At 35.9% G+C, this 19,389-nt stretch overlaps 1 long non-coding RNA gene across 1 annotated transcript; it reads left to right on the top strand.

The window, feature by feature from the left end:
* The first annotated feature begins 2,005 nt into the window (after positions 1–2,005).
* On the top strand, positions 2,006–4,572 carry LOC119188870. Its single transcript, XR_005112135.1, has 3 exons — positions 2,006–2,087; positions 2,609–2,743; positions 4,372–4,572. It is a non-coding gene; the product is annotated as an uncharacterized LOC119188870 (long non-coding RNA).
* Positions 4,573–19,389: the final 14,817 nt, after the last annotated feature.

The raw sequence follows: 19,389 nt of genomic DNA, 5'->3' as shown, positions 1-19,389 counted from the left end.
CGATACAAGAAAATAATTAAACAGCCATGTAAACACTTATTAAATTAAAACTTGAATGACTTTAAAAAAAAGAAGGTTAATGGTCCATGTTAGTAGTGTTTCGAAGAATTCATATTCGCTCGCGACTTTGCTCGCTATCAGAACATAAAAAGAACTAGTTTTTGTTTATGAAAATCTTCTTCGAGTTTCTGACTTGTCAGTTCAAATTTAATATTGTTGAAGCTTTGTCATGATAGTAACAAAGCAGGTTAAACGGTAGATCGTAATCGTGGTGAACAAAAAAAAAATCAAATTATTATTATATGCCATCAAGACACAAACAGTTTAATGTTTTTTGTCTATATATACGCATCTACCATGAAGGTTTTATATTGCCAGTAAACGTGATTACGATTCATCGAGAATAGTACCAGTTCAAATTTATCTGTGGTGCAGTTCGCTATGGAACGGATCCCGAAAAATCCTATTTTACAATTCCATCCAGACACAATGGAGTGCGTTCGAAATTGTGCAATTTTAACACACAATTGGAAGTGAAGGAAGCCGTGGATTTATTGGATGAATGGGTGAAGAAACAGAGCCATTATCGAAAGAGGAATTTTAGTAAGTCAATAAATACTGTTTTTTGCTTTTAAGAATTAAATTATTGTCTATTAAAAATAATTGGCCATTTTTAAAAAAAGAATAACGTTGATTTTGAAATTTAAATTTAGTCGTGTTCTAAACAAAAAAAATTGAGTTTGATTACATAATATATTTATAGAATTTATGTGGAAAGATTATATATATATCGTCGCGTGTGATGATGATGCGTTACAAACTATTATGACCGTTTTAAGTAAATGATTTTCTTGCTGCTATTATTATAAAATATGTATAATTTGTGGAGTTTTTGTTAATACTCGTTGAATAAACTCCATTTATAAGTAAATAAAAACAAGTCCTGGAAATTATAATAAGTCTACATTTGACTGCCTTTGTAGCGTGGTTGCATTGCGTGTCCATGACCATTCTGATGTCTGGTTTGAAAACCGGGACGGGCATTGGTATTGATTTTTCTGCTCAGTATCAGCTCGGAGTTGGAAATTTGTGGCCGATATTGCGATATGCTAGCACCTTATCATATCATGGATGGAACAATAAGGAGAAGTGGGTGCTTAATTGCGCCCTACCTGCCTCTTCGGTGATAAAGACTTGTGTCTCGTCTACTTTTCGCCACACTACATTTATTTTAAACTTTTTTGTTCTAGGAAAGAATCGCTGTAAAATCTTATTACCCATTACAGTTAATTGACGTAGTATCTATTTATACCTGCACTTTGTTCCAGCAAGAAGTTATTTAGAAAAGACAATAATAATAAACAAAGGTTCAGTGGAACGGCAAAGACACAAATCGATCAACTTTGCGCGCTGAAGACGATAATGCCGACATTTTTCGAGAAATGCCACGCTAGAGACGAACTAGGGCATTTAAAGAGTTACTGGTTAGTAATCAATACTGTAACATTTCCAACGTATTTGCTAAACGCTGAAGCTTGCACCATCAAGACCTGAAGCAAGAAACATTTGTTGAATTTTCTGGAGATAAATACAAATAAAACTCCAAAGGGACCCTTGTAGGATAACTTTGTTGTTAGTCTGTCCTCAAGACTATTTGTAAGGAACGCAGAGAGGTACCAAGTTGTGAGGTGCTGAGACGTATCAAATTTATATTAAACGTTTATCCCGCGTGGAGGAGTTTTCCGTGATAAAAGTCACGCTATATATTTTCCCGGGATAAAAGTAGTCTATAACCTTCCCAAGGTCTTCAACCATCTCCATACAAAATTTCATAAAATCCCGTCAATAGATTTTGAGAAAATCTATAACATATAGACAGACAGAAAAGGGGACTTTGTTTTATGCTCGTGTTCTTTGTAGTTGACAGTGTCTGCGCATTGCGTTATTGATTAAGTGGAAATACTGAACTCTGTTTCCAGCATTCAAGGGCTTCTTCCAAAGTTGACTGAACATTACCGCGTATATATAGGCAAGTTTCGTAAAGATGGACTGACGTCTACACTGACATCTTCAGGTTTGGAGTGCTTGTAAGTAACATTCTTATATAATGCCAGTTAGTTACATTGCATCTTGAGAAATTTAGTTTTGCATTCAAAGAAAAAGGCTGGGCATGCCGTGGATTATTTGGCCCTTTTTTTAAATAAATATGTATTAACCTTCAAGTAGACAGACTTTACAGACTGCTATCAGTGCTGTTGTCATAAGGATAGCTAAGGGAGCGGGAAGGATGTGCGGCAGATACGGTTTTGACCACCCTAGAAAAAGACTCGCGCTTATACAGGTGGCTCGCGTTTGAAGGATCTTTTTTTGTTTGCGCCCGCTGCCGCTGCCCCTTTAGTCAAAATCCCTAGCTAATCTGACTTGCATGATCAACTTCTATACATATTTCATTTTCTTATTATGTTTCTTTTGCATCATTCACCGAATATTTAGTTTACTATACTCACCTTAAAACTATTTTTTTTATAAAACAGTAATAGTTAATCAGTTACTGAGTATCAAATATTTTTCTACGCTCTAATAAGACCTAAATTGATATATTTTTCAGATTAACGAATACCTTAAGGAGTACGACTACTGCAACGGGCTAGTGTTAATCGCAGACATTAGGGATATCAACGTGTTGCGCCTCAGCTACAGCCTCAGCCTGACAGAGTTGCGCAACATCTTGACCATTGCCACGGTATAAAATAACTTTATGGTTTTATAGCTGTTGATACGTATGATCTCAGACATGCGAAGATTATGATCGTCGATATTTTTAATTGGTTTGAATGACGAGACGAGCTTGGTGCCCGATGGTAAGAGATATGACCTCACATAAACAGTGATTTGAAATATGTTTGAAACTTAATGCCGCGAAAAATGATGCACAAATCAATTAGTGTTTTAAACGTCGATATACAGTCCTACCGCTGGGCATTGTTCGTCTACTATGAAGGGGGCGTAGGGTAAGGTAGACCAGGTAGTAAAAGTGGCGATAGCCTAGTTGGTTGTGAAACGGACTGCCAAGACGAATGTCCGCAGCTTCAAATCCCAGGGCACACACCTCTGACTTTTCTAAAAATCATGGGTGTATTCTTTGTGAGTTTATCGTTCGCTTTAACGGTGAAGAAAAACGTGAGGAAACCTGCACATCTGAGAAGTTCCTCTATAGGAATTTCGAAGGTGTGTGGAGTCTACCAACCCGCACTAGGCCAGCGTGGTGGACTAAGGCCTAATCCCTCTCAGTAGTAGAGGAGGCCCGTGCTCAGCAGTGGGCAAGTATATAATACATGGCTGATATTATTACATTATTATTAAGGTAGACCATGCTCGCCTGTTGCGAGTTGGCAGACTTCACATACCTTCGAAATTATTATAGAGAACTTAAGAATGTAGATATTCTCACAATGTATTCCATCACAGTTACAGCAAGCGATAATTCACAAAGACATATGACTTCAGTAACGTCAGAGGTGCGAGGCCTTGGGTTACAAACCTGCAGATATTCTCGGAAGTTTGCTTTACTCCGAACTGGGTCTTCGACGCTCAGTGTATAGTAGCATAGTTTAATTCATCATTAAAAACGTCTCACGGACATATATATTTATGTGCTAATATCGTTTAACGTGCGAAATAGTTTCAATGTGGTGACAATGAAATTGACGAGACAATACTTTAATATCTACCATTACCATTTTAGGCGGAAATAAGAATATGTACTAAGTACCTTGGCTTATAAATAAACTTGTTTACTACATATTCGTAGCAATATTATAAGCATTTTTTGCTATACAATTTTTTTAAATATGTTTTGCCTGTTTTGTAAACTGTTTGTATGTTTCTTCGATATAGAGAAAGAACTTATAAATTAATACAGGTATAAAACTGTAGAGAATTGAAACGATAGTGTCTCCCATTATCATAATCATCAGGATGTCCACTGCTGAAAATGGGCCTCCCCCTATTAGTCCTCCCTAAGATTTCCAGATTGACCTATTGGAAGCGGCCACATTGTCTGCCATAAATATAGTTAATAGAGGTGATATAACCACCTAATAGCTTTTGTCTCCAGCTCCGTGACTGTGAAAAAGATTTTTCGGTATAAATAATATATTTTGGAAATGAAAAGTAGCCTCTACCATTCAGGAGTAATGTAGCTTCCTAGTAGTAAAAAAAATCAAAATTCGATTTGAAAGTTCCGGATATAAGCGCATTCAAACCAACTCTTTAGCTTTAAATATCAGCATAGATTCAAACAGTACACAAATATATCAAAACTTCGCTTAAAAAAAAATCATATACCATTCCATTTAACCATCATTCCAGGAAGGCTACGACATGAGGATAAAAGGGATACACTACGTGACGTCATCACGGGCGGTGGAAGTGCTGCTCCGACTGATGAGATCAGTGCTGAGTGCTAAACTGAGTGAGAGGATGCGAGTTCACAAGACTGTGGAGTCATTATACGAGGTGGTGTCGAAGGAGATACTGCCGGCGGAGTATGGAGGTGACGAAGAATCCTTGTTGACGCTTTTATGGTGAGTATCAGTTTTGGAAATACATATCAAGGGACCCGTTAATCGGGTTGAAAGGTTCTTTGTTCTATGTTGAGGGTCTCCTTTTTCCCCACTTAGCCCGTATTAGGTCGAGCCGTTGTGCGTGAGGGTTGAAAGGTACCCTAATTATTTCAATTGAATATAATTTAATATAATTAAAAAAAAAAGTGTAAAACTCTTTAAAAGGGGAACCCTTTACGCCTGATGGTAATCAGTATGTGCCACCCATAGACTGAAGCAATGCTAGAAGCACAGCCAAGCCGTTGTCTACCGATGTTATTTTCAAGAAGATTTATAGTTTTGTTTAGTAAGGCAATGTCAAAATGACAGTGTATAGTGATTCGTACACATGTGGATACCATGATCACCATTTCAACCATCATTTCCACTACGTGACATACTTAGGCCTCTGCTTTTCGTCCCATTCTCTCAAGTCCTGTGTAAAATTTACAGCCATTTTCAATAAACGATCCCAATCTCAATCTTCTTCCGAGAATGAACCAATCAAAATAAGCTATTTGTAAGCGTGTCAAAAATACTTTGTTCTGATTGGTTCATTTTTGATATAGTTCGAAAAAGCGATTGAGATCTATTATTAATAATGTCGGTTAGTAAACGTATGTATGAGGAATGAAGGTATAATTTTTTTTTTTGGTTTATAAAAATATATTACGAGACTTCTCCGCCCTCACACCCACCACTACAACTCCTGTAAGCCAGGATCAGCAGTGGCACGCTATGACACTGAGGTGAAGCTCGGCGAGTCTCAGGGAAAACTAATATGTCATTATCCCGCAACAAAATTAATCAAATAGAAAGATAGGGAGGAGTTGGAAATATTAATTGTCCACTTCCCTCCATAGCAATGCGGGTGACAAAATCATGATCTAAGGAGGCGTTATAAAAGATATTATAATTTTTCACATGAATGCGTTACTGTTATGATGTCTGTACATATCGTTCACTTGATTTGTAACATCTTGCAACAGTGAAATTAAACTAATTTTCGGATGTTATTTTTGTTGGGGAGAAAAATAAAATACTAACCGCGATAGAATCTGAAAATTAGTTTAATTTCAATGTCTAACATTCACGTAAACATAATAAATCATTATCTTGCAACAGTATAGAAATCCAGCACAGAGAGAAAATGTGACAACGATGAATAGAAAAAATATTATCAGTATGATAAAGGATTCACACGTGGATACAACACGCATTTATCTCCAAAGGAGTATGTAGAGGCGTAACCAGGGTGCACCCACTTTTCGCCTAGTGTATTCCGTCCTATGATATGATAGGGGCCAGCCTATCGCTATATTGGGCACAAATTCCAGGCACCTCGTTGATACTGAGCAGAAAAACCCAAATATCACTTTGCCCGACCTGGGATTCGAACCCAGGACCTCAGAGCACTGCCGTATCGCGCATGCAGTACAGCTACGCCACCGAAGTCAGAAAAATAATTCAAAATAAGTCAAATACGCTTTTGGGTAACTCAATACCGCTGCCTCTAAATTTATATCTGTTTATGCAATAATAGTACTTAATATCCATAGCACACAAAATACTGTGGCGGATGATATTAATTTGACAGCGTTAAAAAATAATTTACTTATTGCAGACCTTTTTTGGTTTTTACTGGTGGTAGGATATATTTTATATCCGCCCGGATAACGATCACCGTACACAAGGTGTTAAAACCCGCCATAGTGGTCCACGTGTGTCGCGTTCTGTGATCAGCCTGTGATTATCCAGTTCCAACAGGCAATAGGGGACCGGACTCATTTTTGTTCTTTATTATTATCAAATATTTACGTTATATAAATTATAACACAGAAAGAATTATTTAAATCTGGTAAAAAATCAACAAGTTATAAGTCTTTCAATTTCGGTAGAAGGGGCAAGTAAGGAGAAACAGAAAAGAGGCGCAATACCCACGTGTGACGTCATCGGGCATTACGACGCGTGCGAAAGAAAGGGATGAAGCGATATCCCCACATCGCGCCCACTTCGGCACATAGTAATATTTGAAATATGAATTACTGGCTCATTTTTTAACCAATTTTATTGTAGTTTTCGCAGCAGGATTTCTTTTTAGTATTATTAACCATTACATATAGAATAATGTACAAAATCAATCACAGGACGGTCCCCTATTGTCTCGACTGCCGAGGGTAATCAACTCTCGTCAGTCGACATTCTATTGGACCCCCAGTTACTTACCATCATGTGCAGAGCGGTCTCTTTGCCATACACGGATAAAAAAAAAACCTTTAAACCATTAAATAATTTAATGAATATTTTTCAGATAAATGGGTGGAAGAGCTAAGCGAAAAGAAGAATGTGGACTATTTTAAAGAAATGAGAGAGATTAGAGCTAAAGAAGGAGTTCGTCAGACCGAGGTGTATAGATCACAGTACTGCGGACTCGCTGGGACTTTCCGAAAATTGAATATAGACTGAACTTCGTTTGGTACTTACATTTACTATTGTTGTGGGATTTTATCATCAAATATGTAAGACAAAACACTGATTACAAATAAGAAATGTTTATTGGTTCACTGTTGTTAATTTCCGGAGCCTCAGAAGGAGCAGTTATTGTTAGCAAAAATCGTTTTAAAGGTTTCAAACCCCAAAATAAAATGAAATAATCTATTTGAACCCGTGAAATGTTATCAATTATTTAGATTCCGTCAACATTAACTCTACCACCAGTTTGAAAGCAGTTCTCACCAGAGAAGAACGGACAAGAAACTGTAGTGTTGCTCTTTGCAAAATCAGTTTAAAGTATAAAATATAGTGCATAATATAGCGAAGAAAAAAAATACAATTGGTTTTTTTATTATTGTTTAGAGCAGTTCATTTATGATATGCTCGCAAAATAGGTAATAAATTAATTTTAAATTTCCATACAAGTGCACAATGCTCTCAGAAATCATGAAATATTATGCTTATAATTTTCCCCTCTAATAAAATGGAACCGAGCATTACTTTTTTGTCAGTCTGTGTGTTTTTCAATACTCTTTTAAATTTTTCTCAGGAATGTGGAAAGGTACCAAGTTAAAATTTATTGTTAAACGCTCTTTTTACAGTATTAAACATTATATTAGCAAAAATAATTACCGAATACAATTTTAGACATTTTTTTGACTACGTACAACCGTACGTAAAACGTAGATAGAATAATAGAAAAATTCCCGCGTGACACATCTTCTCTTCTGCCAGCCTGCCCGCGCTGCCGAATACTTCCGGAAACGCCCGATGTCATCGACTAGGATAGCGGCACGTAACATTATATAAAAATTCTCAGGTCTATGGTTTCTTTAAGTAAAAGTACCCTATAGGCCCTATACCCTATATTTGATGATATTGTGAAATCTCAAAATTTGCTTAAATATGCGGCATAAACGGTCATATCTTTTGATTGCATTAACTTACGATTGATTCATTCACAGTTGAAACAGACCGTAGTCCTGAATATTTAATATATATTTCAACTTGATACCTCGACGCGTTCCTGACAAAAAGGATCTTGACCGACAAACAGACGGACAGACGTCAAGAAAGAGATCAAATAACGGCTATTTTGAGGTACGGAATCTTAAAATTACCCAATTTCTCAAGTATCGTTCTTTATATATTTAAATAATACATAGTCATAACCAGATCTAGTTTATAATAGAAAATCAAACGCCTTTCTACTGACAAGGTCTTGTAATAATAGAACGAATGGAAAAACGTTTCCAATACCTTTGTGTGATAATGAATCATTGATTTTTACCATTCTTTCGTAACTTTACGTGATCTATGAAATATTTGTAAAAGGAATTAAATATTAGGATTTTCGTATCCATCGAGATAGCGATCACCGTACACCTAACACAAAGCCATTATGGCTGTGAGTCGTATTAATGTATGCAACTCGCTCTTAAGTGCAATATCAGCTGAGATACTGTCAAATAAAGGCATCTTAAGATAGTTCTTATAAAACCCCTTTTTAATGTCAGGTCAAATTAAATTTTTCGTTATAATACGTGACGGACTTTGACAGCTGAGTTTTGTTCATGTAACACCAACTCAGCTGAGTGCAAGCACTTGAATGACAGCTTAAGTTTGGTTTATTTAATAGTTCAATGCATTAAATGTCTGCTTGAGATGTTATTCAAAAGTGTGTTCTCAGTAAAATTAAACTACTTTTCGGATTTTATCGCGATTTTTTGTTTTGGTTTGTAAAATGTAGGTAGATATTGTAACTTTGACTTAACGGATGAATAACACCTCAGTCCCCCCCGTGACCATGAAGGCTGCAAAGTCTTCGAAACGTCGGGAGGTAATTAAAATATAAAAAATCCGCGATAAAATCCGAAAAGTAGTTTAATTTTAATGTCTAACATTCGTGTAAACATAAGAAATCATTGTGTTCTCAGTGTCTTGCGTGCTGGGATTAGTTTGTGTATCGAACTTCGAACATGTATTGACTGGTAATAATCATCTTTTGCCAATCGATATTCGATTATGTGTTTCTATTTAATTCCAATCGTTAACCTTCATACAAAACGGAAAAATTGTGGGAATGATTGTACCCTATCGATAAGTCTATCGATATGTAATTCTCATGCATAACGTTAGCATTAACGATTGTAGAAAACGACCACGACCCCTGGACGCCACGCTTAACATCTGGTGTAGAAGGGTCAGATTGCCGATATCGTATGAAAAGGGTAAGAAACATCTGTTAAAATATGTATGTAGGAATAGTTACTTTAAAAGATTTCTCTGTTTATGTTGCTGGCTGGTTAGACTAAATTAATTAAAATTAAAACAAATTCAAGTGCGCTTCGGACATATCGACGGGTCCCCGGGAACAAAATCCCATGGAAAAATCAGACGAAATTGAGTTAATTACAGATATGTATTTAACAACCCGAAGGTGTAATAATTTTTTAAATCACATTAAATGTTCAATTCATTTTCCCCGTCCCGGGAACAAAACCGTATCGACATGTAGCGGCATGTTCCTTACACGTAATTTTTTTAAACGTATCACACATTTTTTGATAACAATCAATTAATACTCCAAATTAAATTATGGAGAAGTTCGGTATTTTTATATTCAAATTCATGTGTGTGTGTCTTTGTGTGCGATGTTATTGCGAATAGCAGGTAAGTCTTCATGTAAAAAAAAGCATTAAAAACGTTCAGATCCAAACAAGTTTTTTGGCTATTGCGTTTTTTGAGATCCTCTCATTTCTCGCTGATTATTTACATGTCTTTAAAAACCTTTAAGTGTTATCAAAACGACCCCTACAAAATTCGTGATATAGCATAATATATAAAATTATCTATAACAATACACGTTTAATTTACCTGAAATTGTTGATTTCTAATTGTTATATGGATTCGTAAAGACCTACAGACGTTAGTGAACGTTTGTATTGATTCCTCGTTAGGTAAAATTGTTTTATTTGGAAAATTTGCACATCTAATTTGATACAGCAAGCTGTGGAACGATTTCTGGGTTCATATACCAGGTCGGACAACGCTTGGTTCTAACACAATTCTTCTGGGACTCGATCTTTTAATAAGTTGACGTCAACAACGTAGTCAGTAGGAAAAAGTCTTCTTTATGGAGTATTTTCTTTTTTACGGCAAAGTGATAGCTACGCCTTATTGTTAGCGTAGTAGGGTCCAGATAGTGTCGGCTGACGAGAACTAATTAACCCTTGCCAGTCTCCACAATTATGCCGGATTGTTTAAAACCCGATTTTTTTATGCAACCACACGGTACCTGAATGTTGACTGATGAGAGATGATTACCCTCGACAGTCTTCACAATTATGCCGGCCTGTTGGAACCGGAGATACTCAGGCCGATCCTGGAACGCGACACTTATATAGGCCACTATTGCGGGCTTAACTGTTTTTACGGCGGTCGCTATTCGCTATGATGTACCACCAGCTATTTGAAGCATTTAAATTAATGTGAGGTCATTGAGGAAGGGATAAATGCTTCACTCGATCATGCTAGTTTTAAAGTCCAAGATAAATGGAGCAATTACGTATATGTATTATCTACGTCACGTGTTTGTGTTTAGAACAATTGCCTTCAAGAGTTGCACTTAAGTTATTATTTCGCCCACTGCGCTGGAGTCGTGACTGATTTATACAATAGTTCGAAGTATGTTCACTTGATTTGTGCTAAAGCACGTCCTTTGTTGATTGTCATTTAAATCAGGAGCAAAGTGACTGCGTGGATAATAAAAAACAGTTATTAAGATTGGATTGGATTTGCTCGTAGGATTATATTCGCCCGGATAGCGACTACAGTACACGAGGTGCTAAAACCCGCCATAGTGGCCCACGTAAGTGTCGCGGTCTGCGATCAGTCTGTATATATCCAACAGGCCGGCATAATTGTTTCGACTGCCGATGTAATCATCTCTCGTCAGTCGACATTCTATAGGACCCAACTCCACTTACCATCAGGTGAAGTGGAATCACTTTGCTGTAAACATATAAAAAAAATGCCATAAAATACTGTACTTATTTATAACTTGGAACTTAAGAGGTTACTTGATGTGACAGCTTGCAAACCTGCTAGGCATCAGAAATAGATCGTAGTAGTATAATAATAATATCAGTCCTGTATTATATACTTGCCCACTGCTGAGCACGGGCCTCCTCTACTACTGAGAGGGATTAGGCCTTAGTCCACCACGCTGGCCTAGTGCGGGTTGGTAGACTTCACACACCTTCGAAATTCCTCGATCGTAGTAGTACCTGCCAGAAAGTCGACAGCATATCTTACCTACCCAGCCGGTCTCTCGCATACGAGATATCTAATGATAACTCCATAAGGATCTACACCATTGAAAAGTATTTTTTGACGTTGAAAATATTTATTATTGTTACCTATGCTATTATATATAGCTGAAGACTTTATTTTGTTTAAACGCGCTTATCTCACGAACTACTAATTCGAAATGAAAAAACCTTTTTGTGTTGCATAGCCCATTTATCAAGTGAGGCATAGGTTATATAACATCACGCTATGACTAATAGGAGCGGAGTATTCATGAAAAATGTTACAAGACAAGTCCTTCGCCGCATCTGTATGCACGTTTGAACGCAATAAACTCAAAAACTACCCATCGGACTTCGATGAAATTTGGTATGGAGGTAGTTTCAGACACTAGAAAGTATATAAGTTACTTTTATTCCCGGAAAATTTATAGCGGGCCTTTTATCCCGGATAACGCGGGCGAGACTGCGCGAAAAAGCTAGTATTATATAAAGAAATAAGAAATCACCAACACCGCCTTTAGGCTCCACAGCATATTTATTTTTTCCTCTTTATTTTAAATTTGCAAAAACAGTTAAAATTAAAATTAAAATCAATATTAAAACATAACCAATTGTGTAATTATTACTACGAGTATCGTTACCTTTCAACATACAAAAACACGTGATCTATCAATAACCAGTCTTATTATTAAAGCGTCAGAGTTCCTTATACCACGTTATCAGTTGCACTGCGGTTTATTTAAGGTCTAACCATTCCATGGTTAGTGTGATTTTAACGTTTGTGTGGTGCTGACCAGTGTAAAATGCTTTAAAAATATGTATTTATTTTATGTTTTATTTTTCTGCTTTGTTAGTGGTGGTGTTATTAAAAATGATCTGTTTCCGTTACATATAGTGCATTATAATGATTTTCATGCTAGGTGAGTTTAAGTGTTATTTATTTAAAATATATAAAAACGAATCCCTATTTCCCTTGGTCACGCCATCACGCGTGAACGGCTGGACAGATTTCACTATTTTTTGTTGTGTTTGTTATTGTCAGGAGAAGGTTCTTATGAAAGAAAAAAAATCAAAAAAATGCGCGGAAAATTAGAATATTTAAGAAGACTTCACGAAAATATTAATTTTATGTAACTGTCAATTGTTTAAAATAAGTGTCAGCGATTGACAGAATACGCGCTGTAAATTCATAGTTAAGACGGGTCAACTAGTTTATAATATTTGTTTTATTTCATTTTTATTTATTCGATTTATTTTAAACAAACATGAAACTTATTGGTAACTATATTGAAAACATTTAATTAATATTTGGCTTGTATTAAATTAATTGTATTTTGTGAAAATTCAGAATTTATCTGTTTTCATTTAAGTATATAATTAAGCATGAGAAATTATAAAATAATATTAATTGTTATAAAATATACGGAACATTTTAATAATAAATTAATAACTGCTTTCATATTAAAATTACTAAGACTTATTTACTTGTAACTTCTATTTCTTCCTCCTAGTTTGTTATATTTTGAACTGATACGATTATTGAATGATTTAATTGTCGCATAATTATTTCACGAACAGCATTTTCCTTGCCGAAAATTGCTTCTTTTTTAAAGACTATCAATTTTTAAAAAAGAAACGTTATTCCAATAAATCACGTGGAAACAACATGACAATAGGTATTATTACTAACTTATTATTGCGTCTGATATTTTTGATAAGCCCAGTTTTATTCTAAAGAGTAGCATTCGGCAGTCAGTCGGTATACAACCAATACAATTCGCTCTCTTAATAAAATAATGACGTATTCCAAAATTGTTAATTTGTGGGAATCGTCAAAGAAACTCATTTGAGTTTGCGACACCTTTTAAGTTGCTATAAAATTGAACTTCTTGGGCTTCGAGTCGCCCTTGCAGAGTAAGTGTGAAAAATAAACAAGGTTTTCCGTCGAAAAGGTACTTATATTTTAATAGTGTTAACACGTTAGACAACCGTATTAGACTAGCACACATTGCTTAGTTACAGTACATTGTTATATTATTCCAAATACAACAATTCAAAAAGATACACACTATTACGCGGCCAGTTTACATTACATTATAAAAAAGGCTTTGTATTTGTCTATGCAAACCTCAACAGAACTTATTAAAGATAGGTCAACAATGAAACCTGTAGCATGAAATATAGGAAGAAAAGTAAATGTCGCCAATATAAATTAGGTCTTAGACGATTCCCACTAATTTTGGAATAGGTCATTATTTTATGTCATAAATATACATGTTTTAGGGCACTTTTGTAGCAACGGGGTCGTATTGTTCTTTAATGAAGGGAGACAAAATAATGTTGTATTATAGGAATAACGACAACCGTTTTTTTAAATCTCTGAACATTGCATTCACCAAATTAAATCAATAATATATAATTTAGATTCTATCATCGATATACATATATGTACTACGTACTAGATTTGGCGTTCCGAACATTCACTGTGTTCAAATGAATTGAACTGTAATTGAAACTGATTTTAGTATGGTGTCAATATTGATGCTTGTGGCTGTGTATGGAGTGGCGCTCATAATAAAAACACGCTAGTCTAAGTGCAAACTTGGATGTGAATAAATAATATTAGTGAAATAAGTAAAATTATTTGTTGTACAGTTGATTAATGGGTTATAACAGTGACGTTTTGGTTGCCATTTTAGTTCAGTTTTTGAACACATAATTCATATGGACGTTCGTATCTATAGGATATACGTCAATGGCGAGCTGCAAATATTGTGTAACACAGATGTATCGGTTGATAATTCAACATTCATAGTTCTTGGTTTAAAATAGGACAACGTCTGTCGTGTCAGCTAACAGGCCGGCATAATTGTGTCGACTGGACATATCGGACCCCACTCCATTTACCATCAGGTGCAGTAGGGTAACTTTTTCCCTGCCTTTAAAAAAAAGGTTCTTGCGCATTATATTGCTGCATTGAATAACCTTAGTAAAACTTAAGTTAAGAAGAGTTGAGTTCCAGCAACATCAGGATTTACTTCCATTTAAAGCGCGTTATCAGTGTTTTAAAAACTGTGTGCGTAGGCGCATTACTGCCTATACTAAGTTTGGTAGGCTCCTTTGATATCAGGCAGAGGCCTTGATGATAAATATAAGTAAGTATTTTATAACATAAATTTCCTGTTACACTAAATATTTCAAATCTTCGTACAGTATCTTAGAATATAATAAAAATATCTTTAATGAATTGAAGAAGGTTGAAGAAAGAAAAAAAGAACGTATAACGTGTACATAAATAGAGAAAAAATACAAAGACGTATAACATAATGAACTCCCATTTAAATTCGCTAGACAGACAAGTTCCTTCTGTGTTTTCACCTGGTCTTTGGTCAAGTAGTGTAGTTCTATTTAAGTGACAAAGTAATTAAGATTTTAATGCTGCAAAATCATTTAAAAACTGTTAAAATTGGCTGTAGTTATTTCGCTTACTTAATATAAAACTAGAATAATGTGGCTATTTTCTATTTCATATAACATAATGTACAAAATCAAACATAGGACTAACCTAGTTAGTTGCAGCAACTGTCGTATCATAGCATTTCCAACAATTGATAGCTCGTTGTAGTCATTTTGTGTTATATGTCTGATGCAACATTCTTTGTCTATAAATGTAGTAATAATTACGTATACCGATAAACGCAATAAAAAAAAAGCGGCAATTGCTTAATTGGTTGTGGAACGGACTGCCGAGACGAATGTGCGCAGGTTCTAATCTCAAGGGCACACATCTCTGACTTTTCTAAAAAAAATATGTGTGAATTCTTTGTGAATTATCGCTTGCTTTAACGGTGAAGGAAAACATCGTGAGAAATTTTGCATACCTGAGATGTTCGCTATAAGAAATTTGAAGGTGCGTGAAGTCTGCCAATCCACACGTTTCTGCCACTGCCAATCAAGTTTTCTCGCGATGTTTTCCTTCATAGTTAAAGCAAGCGATAATTCGCAAAGAATACGCACATAATTTTATAAAAGTTAGATGTACCCTTGGGATTTGACCTGCGGACATTCGTCTCGGCAGTCTGTACCACACCCAAGGCTATCGCCTCTACGCTAACTCTTGGTGCACAAACAGCTTAGTTGGGTACAGGAAAACACAGACAAAATACGACGTAGTTTTCCTCATAGCAAGGCATAAATTAAATCGGGGAAGTATTTCGGCAGGGTCATGGCCCGAGCCTACCTATTAAAGAGTCAGTTAATCATCAGATGAACAAACAAGAGTGACATAAAGTCACATTTACAATTGACCTATCTAAGGTCTAATTGATACATTGTGACGTTGAACATTTAAAATTCATATCTAGGGTTGCCGACATTTTATTAGGCTTTTATTTATGATAATGAATTGATGGAATGGACGTTTAATAGACGGAAAGTTCTATTTTTAAAATCAATGAAACGAGCCACTACCTTATGACGATATTACTTTTATGTGATGATGGTAAAAATTTAAAAAAAAGGAAGCTTGTGTCAGTTTTCCTTATTTAAAATATTTCATACTTCGTAGATTTAAATGACTCCTTGATTAATTTGAACTTTCAGTGATTTTATTACCAGAATACACACATACGCTCACTCATGCTTTTAATGACTGCAGGGGTAGGCAGAGGCACAACTTATGCACCCACTTTCCGCCGTACATAATCCGTCCCATGATATGATAGGCGACGAACACCACCACATCGGGCACAAATTCGAGACTCCGGGCTGACACTGAATAGAAAAACACAATATCACTGCTCGACTTGGGAGTCGAACCTAAGACCTCAGCACTGCAGTCGTACCGTAATACATCACCGAGGCTGTCATCGTAATTACGAGAATAATTTATAATAATATGTATGTCCGAGTGAAAACTATTTACTTGATTATTTTACTACATGACCGGTAAAGTATCACCGGTCTATATTTATTTTCCAGACAGTTATTCAATTATTGAAACACTTCTTTACTTCACTAACAATTTACTGCATAGTAATAGTAGCGGAATACACAATGTGCTCGGTTCGAGCGTCCAAACAAGTCTCGTACAAAAACTGCTACAAGATTGAGCTCTCGTCGTTCGGCCGGTCCTTATATTGACAGCAGTCGACCTACCTCCTCTTCTAATACTGCCTCGATGTAATGATAGATGGCGCCACTGTCGCTTCGGAAATTCACCAATTCAACGAATAACCAGGTGCTGCGGCGACATGTACAACTCACACAAATTAAACGCTTAAGAAAGTGAAATCCTATGGCACGCACTTTCACTCCCAGTTATCCAGACATGCCACTTGCGCAATTTACTATCTAAGTAGTGAAGTTTTACTGCTTTGGTACCGTAATAGGGTATTTGGCCATGTTTCATTCTGAGCACTTTGTATATGAAAATGTGTCGGCTCGTAGACTGCATCCTTAATGGTGTCGAAGCGAACTGAGGTTTAGGTCGTCCGAAAAGAGAAAGTTATAATATCTGCCTACATTATACAATAAAAAAAAATTAACTATTGGCGGTCCGACCTACAGAATGAGTTCAAAGTGTGGTCTTTTAGGTTTGTGATAATAATTTTTCCACTCAGTATTATCTCTGATTTTTTTCCCAGTAAATAACTATACGCTGTCTCGTAAGCATGCACCGTAATCATAGCCGTAAAGCCACGCGAGTTTGAATTCTTTTTTCTAGTCTATAAAATTGAAATTCCTCGCAATTTACTAAGCTTATGCCACGCGTACAACCCTATGAATGTCTAATCATTGCTGCAATTGGACTATTCCAATAGCCTCGCACTAGGGTTGTAATCGCTTGATTTTCGTTTAACATTAATATGGGGCCGAGCCTACAACCCTATTGATGACTCATCATTGCTGCAATTTGACTATTCCAATAGCCTCGCACTAGGGTTGATACTCGCTTGATTTTTGTTTAACATTAATATAGGCCGAGCCTACAACCCTATTGATGACTCATCATTGCTGCAATTGGACTATTCCAATAGCCTCGCAATAGGGTTGATACTCGCTTGATTTTTGTTTAACATTAATATAGGCCGGGCCTACAACCCTATTGATGACTCATCATTGCTGCAATTGGACTATTCAATAGCCTCGCAATAGGGTTGATACTCGCTTGATTTTTGTTTAACATTAAATATGGACTACGATGTATGAAATATACTTAACATGGAAATGTTTTGTGTAGTAATTTTGCCGTGACATTTGGCGTCAAACGGAAATCACATCTACAAGGCGATCGACTTTCGTATTTGGATAAGTAATCACATATCCCGATTATCTTGAGTTGACTACTCATTCGAGTAACAATATAATATACTCATTCATATAATTTGTTTTATAAATTACACACTTTTATTCTCGGAGCTCTGTAAATTAATGTATGTATAAAAAGAATTCCTATTTCCCTGTTCACGCCATCACGCGTGAACGGCTGAACTCGGAATTCCCACAACTTTTTTGTTGTGTTTGTTATTGACAGGAGAAGAATCTTATGAAAGAAAAAATCAAAAATTGCGCGGAAAATTAGCAAATTTAAGGTTATAGCTTAAGGTCCATTTTCATACATTTTGTTTCACCTTTAATCTGGGTAACTAAACAAGTATTGACAAGTAAAGAATTTAAATTCACGTCTAGTTAGTGATTAGTTCTCGCAGTTGAAAGAAAAACGTAAAAATAATCAATATGCATGGATATTTCGGCCTTCAAAATTTAATATGACGAAATTTTATTAATATTAATATTATGAAAAATGGACCTTAAGCTATAACCTTAAGATAAACTCTAACGAACATATTAATTTTATATAACTGTCAATTGTTTGAAATAACTGTCAGCGATTGACAGAATGCGCGCATTCAAATTCATAGTTAAGACGGGACAACGTCTGTCGGGTCTACTAGTTTCCAATAAAATGACAGAACGATAGTTTCGATAGATGATATGACTACAACATTAATGTGCGAACTTGATTTAATATTGTTGATATAAAATTATTCTTGTGAGGGTATTTGTGATGCTTTCAGCTATAAAAACACTAACGCCCGTATTCAAAGACGTTTTTATCTAAGGACCGAGGAAAGCTGTGATAACAAGTCTGTTTCTCAATATTAGCCAATCACAACGTCCCTATGTCTACGCACTGCGAAGGCTGCCATGTCAACACGGAGAAACAGACTTGTTATCACAGTTTTACTTCGTCTTTACATAAAAAACGTCGATGAAAAAGGGGGTAAGTGTTTGATTCTAACAACTGAGTGATGATGGGCCAGATAGTGTCAAATGACGAAATATGATGTCGCAACAAACAGCACAGTAAACAATAGATCCAATTTGGATAAAATATGAACAGATGTTACTTAGCCATCATGGATTTTACAATACGTATCTGTTTAAACTTAAATGCATTATAATGGTACGTATCAGGCGATGAGGTAGGTATGGCCTTCGTGATTATTTGGGGTAATGTGTTGTTGCAACATACAAAATTGTTAGTTTCCACACTGAGTACATAGAATGCCTCGTTTCTCGTTGCCTACCTCGTTGGCGTAGTTTTATTGCAGTCGCCTAAGACTTTCAGGTCTCGGCTTTGAATCCTGGGTCGGGTAAAGTGATATTGGGGTATTCAGCTCAGTACCATTCGGAGTTTTGGATTTGTGTCTGATAAAACGATAGGCTTGCCTCTATCACATCACAGGACGGGTCATGGCGAACGGTTGCACTAGATGTATCACTGCCTACTGCTTTAGGGATAAAAGGTGATTGATGTATTAAATTGATGATGATTTATTTGAACCCGTAAAATGTTATACATTATTTAGGTTCCGTCAATATTAACTCTACCACCAGTTCGGAAAGCAGTTCTCACCACAGAATAACGGCAAGTCTGGTGTTGCTCTTTTCGAAATCAGTTTACATGATACATA

This window comes from Manduca sexta, chromosome 9, assembly GCF_014839805.1.
Source record: "Manduca sexta isolate Smith_Timp_Sample1 chromosome 9, JHU_Msex_v1.0, whole genome shotgun sequence".
Taxonomy (NCBI): Eukaryota; Metazoa; Arthropoda; class Insecta; order Lepidoptera; family Sphingidae; genus Manduca; species Manduca sexta.
The sequence above is the reverse complement of the archived record's forward strand: the minus strand, read 5'-3'. Positions and strand labels throughout refer to the sequence as shown.